The sequence below is a fragment of the Oncorhynchus keta genome, unplaced genomic scaffold (genome assembly GCF_023373465.1).
Source record: "Oncorhynchus keta strain PuntledgeMale-10-30-2019 unplaced genomic scaffold, Oket_V2 Un_contig_1869_pilon_pilon, whole genome shotgun sequence".
NCBI classification, from domain to species: domain Eukaryota; kingdom Metazoa; phylum Chordata; class Actinopteri; order Salmoniformes; family Salmonidae; genus Oncorhynchus; species Oncorhynchus keta.
This window is the reverse complement of record NW_026281057.1, coordinates 197,501-207,500: the sequence shown is the minus strand read 5'-3', so window position 1 is coordinate 207,500 and position 10,000 is coordinate 197,501. Positions and strand designations below refer to the sequence as shown.

General features: G+C 52.7%; 1 pseudogene; it reads right to left on the bottom strand.

Annotated features, from left to right (window-relative positions):
* The window catches only part of LOC118383808 (uncharacterized), a 102,221-nt pseudogene that overhangs the window by 32,718 nt on the left and 59,503 nt on the right, over window positions 1–10,000 (bottom strand).

Here is a 10,000-nt window from a genome sequence, read left to right as displayed (position 1 = left end):
ACACCTGGGGGAGGAGGACACACAGAGTTAGAGACACCTGGGGGAGGAGGACACACAGAGTTAGAGACACCTGGGGAGGAGGACACACAGAGTTAGAGACACCTGGGGAGGAGGACACACAGAGTTAGAGACACCTGGGGGAGGAGGACACACAGAGTTAGATTAAGAGACACCTGGGGGAGGAGGACACACAGAGTTAGATTAAGAGACACCTGGGGGAGGAGGACACACAGAGTTAGATTAAGAGACACCTGGGGGAGGAGGACACACAGAGTTAGATTAAGAGACACCTGGGGGAGGAGGACACACAGAGTTAGAGACACCTGGGGGAGGAGGACACACAGAGTTAGATTAAGAGACACCTGGGGGAGGAGGACACACAGAGTTAGATTAAGAGACACCTGGGGAGGAGGACACACAGAGTTAGATTAAGAGACACCTGGGGGAGGAGGACACACAGAGTTAGATTAAGAGACACCTGGGGGAGGAGGACACACAGAGTTAGATTAAGAGACACCTGGGGGAGGAGGACACACAGAGTTAGAGGAGGACACACAAAGTTAAGAGACACCTGGGGGAGGAGGACACACAGAGTTAGATTAAGAGACACCTGGGGAGGAGGACACACAGAGTTAGAGACACCTGGGGGAGGACACACAGAGTTAGATTAAGAGACACCTGGGGGAGGAGGACACACAGAGTTAGATTAAGAGACACCTGGGGACACCAGGGGGGAGGACACAAAGTTAGATTAAGAGACACCTGGGGAGGGAGACAGAGTGGGGGAGGAGGACACACAGAGTTAGAGACACCTGGGGAGGACACAGAGTTAGATTAAGAGACACCTGGGGGAGCAGGTCACACAGAGTTAGAGACACCTGGGGAGGAGGACACACAGAGTTAGAGACACCTGGGGAGGAGGACACACAGAGTTAGATTAAGAGACACCTGGGGAGGAGGACACACAGAGTTAGAGACACCTGGGGGAGGAGGACACACAGAGTTAGAGACACCTGGGGAGGAGGACACACAGAGTTAGATTAAGAGACACCTGGGGAGGAGGACACACACCTGGGGGAGGAGTTAGATTAAGAGACACCTGGGGGAGGAGGACACACAGAGTTAGATTAAGAGACACCTGGGGAGGAGGACACACAGAGTTAGAGACACCAGGGGAGGAGGACACACAGAGTTAGATTAAGACACCTGGGGAGAGGAGGTTACACACAGAGAGACACCTGGGGAGGAGGACACACAGAGTTAGAGACACCAGGGGAGGAGGACACACAAAGTTAGATTAAGAGACACCTGGGGGAGGGAGACACACAGAGTTAGATTAAGAGACACCTGGGGGAGGAGGACACACAGAGTTAGAGACACCTGGGGGAGGAGGACACACAGAGTTAGATTAAGAGACACCTGGGGGAGGAGGACACACAGAGTTAGATTAAGAGACACCTGGGGGAGGAGGACACACAGAGTTAGATTAAGAGACACCTGGGGAGGAGGACACACAGAGTTAGATTAAGAGACACCTGGGGGAGGAGGACACACAGAGTTAGATTAAGAGACACCTGGGGGAGGAGGACACACAGAGTTAGATTAAGAGACACCTGGGGAGGAGGACACACAGAGTTAGATTAAGAGACTCCTGGGGAGGAGGACACACAGAGTTAGAGACACCTGGGGGAGGGGGACACACAGAGTTAGAGACACCTGGGGGAGGAGGACACACAGAGTTAGATTAAGAGACACCTGGGGAGGAGGACACACAGAGTTAGATTAAGAGACACCTGGGGAGGAGGACACACAGAGTTAGATTAAGAGACACCTGGGGAGGAGGACACATGAGTTAGATTAAGAGACACCTGGGGGAGGAGGACACACAGAGTTAGATTAAGAGACACCTGGGGAGGAGGACACACAGAGTTAGATTAAGAGACACCTGGGGGAGGAGGACACACAGAGTTAGATTAAGAGACACCTGGGGGAGGAGGACACACAGAGTTATATTAAGAGACACCTGGGGAGGAGGACACACAGAGTTAGATTAAGAGACACCTGGGGAGGAGGACACTCAAGGACATTCAGAGACTTGTCCCGATACCACTCCTGCATTGTGTTGGCTGTGTACTTAGGGTTGTTGTCCTGCTGGAAGGTGAACCTTCGCCCCAGTCTGAGGTCCTGAGGCTCTGGAGCAGGTTTTCATCAAGGATCTCTCTGTACTTTGCTCCGTTCATCTTTCCCTCGATCCTGACTAGTCTCCCAGTCCCTGAAGAACATCCCCATAGCATGATGCTGCCACCACCATGCTTCACCGTAGGGATGGTGCCAGGTTTCCTCCAGACGTGACGCTTGGCATTCAGGACAAATAGTTCAACCTTGTTTCATCAGACCAGAGAATCTTGTTTCTCATGGTCTGAGAGTTATTTAGGTGCCTTTTGGCAAACTCCAAGCGGGCTGTCATGTGCCTTTTACTGAGAAGCGGCTTCCGTCTGGCCCCGGTTGCTCAGTTTGGCCGGGTGGCCAGCTCTAGGAAGAGTCTTGGTGGTTCCAAACTTCTTCCATTTAAGAATGATGGAGGCCACTGTGTTCTTGGGAACCTTCAATGCTGCAGAAATCTTTTGGTACCCTTTCCCAGATCTGTGCCTCGACACGATCCTGTCTCGGAGCCTTTGACCTCATGGCTTGGTTTTTGCACTGACACCTCAATGATGATTAATGAAAACAGGACGCACCCGAGTCTCAGAGCAAAAGGTCTGAATACTTATGTAAATAAGGTATCTTTTCTATTTGTAATAAATTAGCTACAATTTACAAGAACCAGTTTTTGCGTTGTCATTATGAGGTATAATATATATAATAATAATATATATATATGATATATAATATATGCCATTTAGCAGACGCTTTTATCCAAAGCGACTTACAGTCATGTGTGCATACATTCTACGTATGGGTGGTCCCGGGAATCGAACCCACTACCCTGGCGTTACAAGCGCCATGCTCTACCAACTGAGCTACAGAAGGACCTGGGTATTGCGTGTGATGAGGACAAATCTTTATTTCATCCATTTTAGAACAAGGCTGTAACGTAAACATGTGGAAAGAAATCAAGGGGTCTGAATACTTTCCGAGTGCCCTGCACGTGTGTCACGTTCTGACCTTTATTTCCTTTGTTTTGTCATTATTTAGTCTGGTCAGGGCGTGAGTTGGGGTGGGTAGTCTATGTTTGTTTTTCTATGTTTTGGTTATTTCGATGTTTCGGCCTAGTATGGTTCTCAATCAGAGGCAGGTGTCATTAGTTATCTCTGATTGAGAATCATACTTAGGTAGCCTGGGTTTCACTGTGTGTTTGTGGGTGATTGTTCCTGTCTCTGTGTTTTGCACCAGATAGGGCTGTTTTGGTTTTCCACATTTATTGTTTTGTAGTGTTCATGTTTATCTGTTTTTATTAAACATGAGTCAATATAACCACGCTGCGTTTTGGTCCTCCTCTACTTCACCACAGGAAGACCCTGACAACGCGTCTCTGCTAAGTGACTCCATTCTGCCGATCATAGTTGGGTGAATATTGGTGCGTACCCAGCTCTCCGGCTGCCTTGATGTCGATGTTGTCGTAGCCGCTGCCGATGCGGATGATGATGCGTAGGGCCTTGAACTTCTCCAGGTCCTCTCTGGTCAGAGTGATGGTGTGGTACATCATGGCCCCTACTGCCTCGTTCAACACCTGGAGAGACAAACAGACACGGTCAAGATGGCCCCTCCTGCCTCGTTCAACACCTGGAGAGACAAACAGACACGGTCAAGATGGCCCCTACTGCCTCGTTCAACACCTGGAGAGACAAACAGACACGGTCAAGATGGCCCCTACTGCCTCGTTCAACACCTGGAGAGACAAACAGACACGGTCAAGATGGCCCCTACTGCCTCGTTCAACACCTGGAGAGACAAACAGACACGGTCAAGATGGCCCCTACCGCCTCGTTCAACACCTGGAGAGACAAACAGACACGGTCAAGATGGCCCCTACTGCCTCGTTCAACACCTGGAGAGACAAACAGACACGGTCAAGATGGCCCCTACTGCCTCGTTCAACACCCGGAGAGACAAACAGACACGGTCAAGATGGCCCCTACCGCCTCGTTCAACACCTGGAGAGACAAACAGACACGGTCAAGATGGCCCCTACTGCCTCGTTCAACACCTGGAGAGACAAACAGACACGGTCAAGATGGCCCCTACCGCCTCGTTCAACACCTGGAGAGACAAACAGACACGGTCAAGATGGCCCCTACCGCCTCGTTCAACACCTGGAGAGACAAACAGACACGGTCAAGATGGCCCCTACTGCCTCGTTCAACACCTGGAGAGACAAACAGACACGGTCAAGATGGCCCCTACTGCCTCGTTCAACACCCGGAGAGACAAACAGACACGGTCAAGATGGCCCCTACCGCCTCGTTCAACACCTGGAGAGACAAACAGACACGGTCAAGATGGCCCCTACTGCCTCGTTCAACACCTGGAGAGACAAACAGACACGGTCAAGATGGCCCCTACTGCCTCGTTCAACACCTGGAGAGACAAACAGACACGGTCAAGATGGCCCCTACTGCCTCGTTCAACACCTGGAGAGACAAACAGACACGGTCAAGATGGCCCCTACCGCCTCGTTCAACACCTGGAGAGACAAACAGACACGGTCAAGATGGCCCCTACCGCCTCGTTCAACACCTGGAGAGACAAACAGACACGGTCAAGATGGCCCCTACCGCCTCGTTCAACACCTGGAGAGACAAACAGACACGGTCAAGATGGCCCCTACCGCCTCGTTCAACACCTGGAGAGACAAACAGACACGGTCAAGATGGCCTCTACCGCCTCGTTCAACACCTGGAGAGACAAACAGACACGGTCAAGATGGCCCCCTACCGCCTCGTTCAACACCTGGAGAGACAAACAGACACGGTCAAGATGGCCCCTACTGCCTCGTTCAACACCTGGAGAGACAAACAGACACGGTCAAGATGGCCCCTACTGCCTCGTTCAACACCTGGAGAGACAAACAGACACGGTCAAGATGGCCCCTACCGCCTCGTTCAACACCTGGAGAGACAAACAGACACGGTCAAGATGGCCCCTACTGCCTCGTTCAACACCTGGAGAAACAAACAGACACGGTCAAGATGGCCCCTACTGCCTCGTTCAACACCCGGAGAGACAAACAGACACGGTCAAGATGGCCCCTACTGCCTCGTTCAACACCCGGAGAGACAAACAGACACGGTCAAGATGGCCTCGACTGCCTCGTTCAACACCTGGAGAGACAAACAGACACGGTCAAGATGGCCCCTCCTGCCTCGTTCAACACCTGGAGAGACAAACAGACACGGTCAAGATGGCCTCGACTGCCTCGTTCAACACCTGGAGAGACAAACAGACACGGTCAAGATGGCCCCTACTGCCTCGTTCAACACCTGGAGAGACAAACAGACACGGTCAAGATGGCCTCTACCGCCTCGTTCAACACCTGGAGAGACAAACAGACACGGTCAAGATGGCCCCTACTGCCTCGTTCAACACCTGGAGAGACAAACAGACACGGTCAAGATGGCCCCTACCGCCTCGTTCAACACCTGGAGAGACAAACAGACACGGTCAAGATGGCCCCTCCTGCCTCGTTCAACACCTGGAGAGACAAACAGACACGGTCAAGATGGTCCCTACCGCCTCGTTCAACACCTGGAGAGACAAACAGACACGGTCAAGATGGCCCCTACTGCCTCGTTCAACACCTGGAGAGACAAACAGACACGGTCAAGATGGCCCCTACTGCCTCGTTCAACACCTGGAGAGACAAACAGACACGGTCAAGATGGTCCCTACCGCCTCGTTCAACACCTGGAGAGACAAACAGACACGGTCAAGATGGCCCCTACTGCCTCGTTCAACACCCGGAGAGACAAACAGACACGGTCAAGATGGCCCCTACTGCCTCGTTCAACACCTGGAGAGACAAACAGACACGGTCAAGATGGCCCCTACTGCCTCGTTCAACACCCGGAGAGACAAACAGACACGGTCAAGATGGCCCCTACTGCCTCGTTCAACACCTGGAGAGACAAACAGACACGGTCAAGATGGCCCCTACCGCCTCGTTCAACACCTGGAGAGACAAACAGACACGGTCAAGATGGTCCCTACCGCCTCGTTCAACACCTGGAGAGACAAACAGACACGGTCAAGATGGCCTCGACTGCCTCGTTCAACACCTGGAGAGACAAACAGACACGGTCAAGATGGCCCCTACTGCCTCGTTCAACACCTGGAGAGACAAACAGACACGGTCAAGATGGCCTCTACCGCCTCGTTCAACACCTGGAGAGACAAACAGACACGGTCAAGATGGCCTCTACCGCCTCGTTCAACACCTGGAGAGACAAACAGACACGGTCAAGATGGTCCCTACCGCCTCGTTCAACACCTGGAGAGACAAACAGACACGGTCAAGATGGCCTCTACCGCCTCGTTCAACACCTGGAGAGACAAACAGACACGGTCAAGATGGCCCCTACCGCCTCGTTCAACACCTGGAGAGACAAACAGACACGGTCAAGATGGCCCCTACTGCCTCGTTCAACACCTGGAGAGACAAACAGACACGGTCAAGATGGCCCCTACCGCCTCGTTCAACACCTGGAGAGACAAACAGACACGGTCAAGATGGCCCCTACCGCCTCGTTCAACACCTGGAGAGACAAACAGACACGGTCAAGATGGCCCCTACTGCCTCGTTCAACACCTGGAGAGACAAATGGTCAAGATGGCCCCTACTGCCTCGTTCAACACCTGGAGAGACAAACAGACACGGTCAAGATGGCCCCTACCGCCTCGTTCAACACCTGGAGAGACAAACAGACACGGTCAAGATGGCCCCTACTGCCTCGTTCAACACCTGGAGAGACAAACAGACACGGTCAAGATGGTCCCTACCGCCTCGTTCAACACCTGGAGAGACAAACAGACACGGTCAAGATGGCCCCTACTGCCTCGTTCAACACCTGGAGAGACAAACAGACACGGTCAAGATGGCCCCTACTGCCTCGTTCAACACCTGGAGAGACAAACAGACACGGTCAAGATGGTCCCTACCGCCTCGTTCAACACCTGGAGAGACAAACAGACACGGTCAAGATGGCCCCTACTGCCTCGTTCAACACCCGGAGAGACAAACAGACACGGTCAAGATGGCCCCTACTGCCTCGTTCAACACCTGGAGAGACAAACAGACACGGTCAAGATGGCCCCTACTGCCTCGTTCAACACCCGGAGAGACAAACAGACACGGTCAAGATGGCCCCTACTGCCTCGTTCAACACCTGGAGAGACAAACAGACACGGTCAAGATGGCCTCTACCGCCTCGTTCAACACCTGGAGAGACAAACAGACACGGTCAAGATGGCCCCTACTGCCTCGTTCAACACCTGGAGAGACAAACAGACACGGTCAAGATGGCCTCTACTGCCTCGTTCAACACCTGGAGAGACAAACAGACACGGTCAAGATGGCCCCTACCGCCTCGTTCAACACCTGGAGAGACAAACAGACACGGTCAAGATGGTCCCTACCGCCTCGTTCAACACCTGGAGAGACAAACAGACACGGTCAAGATGGCCTCGACTGCCTCGTTCAACACCTGGAGAGACAAACAGACACGGTCAAGATGGCCCCTACTGCCTCGTTCAACACCTGGAGAGACAAACAGACACGGTCAAGATGGCCTCTACCGCCTCGTTCAACACCTGGAGAGACAAACAGACACGGTCAAGATGGCCTCTACCGCCTCGTTCAACACCTGGAGAGACAAACAGACACGGTCAAGATGGTCCCTACCGCCTCGTTCAACACCTGGAGAGACAAACAGACACGGTCAAGATGGCCTCTACCGCCTCGTTCAACACCTGGAGAGACAAACAGACACGGTCAAGATGGCCCCTACCGCCTCGTTCAACACCTGGAGAGACAAACAGACACGGTCAAGATGGCCCCTACTGCCTCGTTCAACACCTGGAGAGACAAACAGACACGGTCAAGATGGCCCCTACCGCCTCGTTCAACACCTGGAGAGACAAACAGACACGGTCAAGATGGCCCCTACCGCCTCGTTCAACACCTGGAGAGACAAACAGACACGGTCAAGATGGCCCCTACTGCCTCGTTCAACACCTGGAGAGACAAATGGTCAAGATGGCCCCTACTGCCTCGTTCAACACCTGGAGAGACAAACAGACACGGTCAAGATGGCCCCTACTGCCTCGTTCAACACCTGGAGAGACAAACAGACACGGTCAAGATGGCCTCTACCGCCTCGTTCAACACCTGGAGAGACAAACAGACACGGTCAAGATGGTCCCTACCGCCTCGTTCAACACCTGGAGAGACAAACAGACACGGTCAAGATGGCCCCTACCGCCTCGTTCAACACCCGGAGAGACAAACAGACACGGTCAAGATGGCCCCTACCGCCTCGTTCAACACCTGGAGAGACAAACAGACACGGTCAAGATGGCCCCTACCGCCTCGTTCAACACCTGGAGAGACAAACAGACACGGTCAAGATGGCCCCTACTGCCTCGTTCAACACCTGGAGAGACAAACAGACACGGTCAAGATGGCCCCTACTGCCTCGTTCAACACCTGGAGAGACAAACAGACACGGTCAAGATGGCCCCTACTGCCTCGTTCAACACCTGGAGAGACAAACAGACACGGTCAAGATGGCCCCTACTGCCTCGTTCAACACCTGGAGAGACAAACAGACACGGTCAAGATGGCCCCTACTGCCTCGTTCAACACCTGGAGAGACAAACAGACACGGTCTTCCTCACAGGGCCGTAGCTACACAGTTAGGACACTTCCTCACAGGGCCGTAGTTACAGTTAGGACACTTCCTCACAGGGCCGTAGTTACACAGTTAGGACACTTCCTCACAGGGCCGTAGTTACACAGTTAGGACACTTCCTCACAGGGCCGTAGTTACACAGTTAGGACACTTCCTCACAGGGCCGTAGTTACACAGTTAGGACACTTCCTCACAGGGCCGTAGTTACACAGTTAGGACACTTCCTCACAGGGCCGTAGTTACACAGTTAGGACACTTCCTCACAGGGCCGTAGTTACACAGTTAGGACACTTCCTCACAGGGCTGTAGTTACACAGTTAGGACACTTCCCCTCAGGGCCGTAGTTACACAGTTAGGACACTTCCTCACAGGGCCGTAGTTACACAGTTAGGACACTTCCTCACAGGGCCGTAGTTACACAGTTAGGACACTTCCTCACAGGGCTGTAGTTACACAGTTAGGACACTTCCTCACAGGGCCGTAGTTACAGTTAGGACACTTCCTCACAGGGTCGTAGTTACACAGTTAGGACACTTCCTCACAGGGCTGTAGTTACAGTTAGGACACTTCCTCACAGGGCCGTAGTTACACAGTTAGGACACTTCCTCACAGGGCCGTAGTTACACAGTTAGGACACTTCCTCACAGGGCCGTAGTTACACAGTTAGGACACTTCCTCACAGGGCCGTAGTTACACAGTTAGGACACTTCCTCACAGGGCCGTAGTTACACAGTTAGGACACTTCCTCACAGGGCCGTAGTTACACAGTTAGGACACTTCCTCACAGGGTCGTAGTTACAGTTAGGACACTTCCTCACAGGGCCGTAGCTACACAGTTAGGACACTTCCTCACAGGGTCGTAGCTACACAGTTAGGACACTTCCTCACAGGGTCGTAGCTACACAGTTAGGACACTTCCTCACAGGGCCGTAGTTACACAGTTAGGACACTTCCTCACAGGGTCGTAGTTACACAGTTAGGACACTTCCTCACAGGGCCGTAGTTACACAGTTAGGACACTTACTCACAGGGTCGTAGTTACAGTTAGGACACTTCCTCACAGGGCCGTAGTTACACAGTTAGGACACTTCCTC